Genomic DNA, 1,848 nt, shown 5'->3' with positions numbered 1-1,848 from the left:
GAGGTCATTTGGGGGTCACTCAAGGTCATTTGGGGTTACTTGAGGTCATTTGGACTCCTTGATGGGGTTACTTGAGGTCATTTGGGGTCACACAAGGTCATTGGGGGTCACTTGAGGTCATTTGGGGGTCACTCAAGGTCATTTGGGGTTACTTGAGGTCATTTGGACTCCTTGATGGGGTTACTTGAGGTCATTTGGGGTCACACAAGGTCATTGGGGGTCACTTGAGGTCATTTGGGGGTCACTCAAGGTCATTTGGGGTTACTTGAGGTCATTTGGACTCCTTGATGGGGTTACTTGAGGTCATTTGGGGTCACACAAGGTCATTGGGGGTCACTTGAGGTCATTTGGGGGTCACTCAAGGTCATTTGGGGTTACTTGAGGTCATTTGGACTCCTTGATGGGGTTACTTGAGGTCATTTGGGGTCACACAAGGTCATTGGGGGTCACTTGAGGTCATTTGGGGGTCACTCAAGGTCATTTGGGGTTACTTGAGGTCATTTGGACTCCTTGATGGGGTTACTTGAGGTCATTTGGGGTCACACAAGGTCATTGGGGGTCACTTGAGGTCATTTGGGGGTCACTCAAGGTCATTTGGGGTTACTTGAGGTCATTTGGACTCCTTGATGGGGTTACTTGAGGTCATTTGGGGTCACACAAGGTCATTGGGGGTCACTTGAGGTCATTTGGGGGTCACTCAAGGTCATTTGGGGTTACTTGAGGTCATTTGGGGTCACTTGAGGTCATTTAGGGTTACTTGAGGTCATTTGGAATCATTTGCGGTCATTTGGGGTTACTTGAGGTCACTCGAGTCCCTGATGGGGTCAGTTGAGGTCATTTGGGGGTCACTCAAGGTCATTTGGGGGTCACTTGAGGTCATTTGGGGTCATTCAAGGTCATTTAGGGTTACTTGAGTTCATTTGAAATCACTTGCGGTCATTTGGGGTTACTTGAGGTCATTTTGACTCCTTGATGGGGTCACTTGAGGTCATTTGAGGTTACTTGAGGTCATTTGGGGGTTACTTGAGGTCATTTGGAATCATTTGAGGTCATCTAGGGTTACTTGAGGTCATTTGGGGTTACTTGAGTTCATCTGGGGTTACTTGAGGTCATTTGGAATTGCTTGAGGGCATTGGAGTCCCTGATGGGGTCACTTGGGATCACTAACCCTACCCCTAGTCCTAACCCCAACCCTAGCTCCAGGCCCAGCCCTACACACAGCATTGGGCTGAGTCGAGTTCCAGCCATGGAAGCACGAAGGCCGCACAGTTGTTGCAGTGCCGCGCTCCCCTTGGCATTCCTTTCACAGTGCCAGTGGCCCTGGAGCTCTATGCTTGGTGGTGTTCTAAACCCTAACCTCAGGTGTAACCTTAAATACACTTTGTTGTGTTTGCAGCAGGCCGTTGACGTGACTTCTGAGCATGTGGGGGAGTTTTAGGCTACCCAGAGTGTTTTTCTTTTTTTTTTTTTGTGGGTTTCTGTTTGTTGTTGTTGTTTTTTGGGTGTTTTTGTATATTGCTGTGTTGCAGGTTTGGTTCTGTAACCAGGCAGAAACACCAATTTAGTGTAGTGGTTTGGTCCAAGATACTCATTACTGCTTATCTTCTGTGAGATAAGAATTAGGAGAAACGCAAAGCAAGCACCAAACTTGAAAGAATATAAAGAAGTTTATTAACAGACCTAAAAGAGGAAAAAAAATTATACGACACCTTCAGAACACTTCTCCCCCCACCTTCCTCCCTTCTCCCACTAACAATGTAAAAAGACAACCCTTAAGATGCTCAGTCTGTTTACCACTTCCATAATAACCTTGTTCAGTCCATTTAGAAAGAGAAGTCTCTTCTTGCT

The sequence above is a fragment of the Corvus brachyrhynchos genome, unplaced genomic scaffold (assembly GCF_000691975.1).
Source record: "Corvus brachyrhynchos isolate BGI_N302 unplaced genomic scaffold, ASM69197v1 scaffold27, whole genome shotgun sequence".
In the NCBI taxonomy this organism is placed as follows: domain Eukaryota; kingdom Metazoa; phylum Chordata; class Aves; order Passeriformes; family Corvidae; genus Corvus; species Corvus brachyrhynchos.
Note: the sequence above shows the minus strand (reverse complement) of the source record.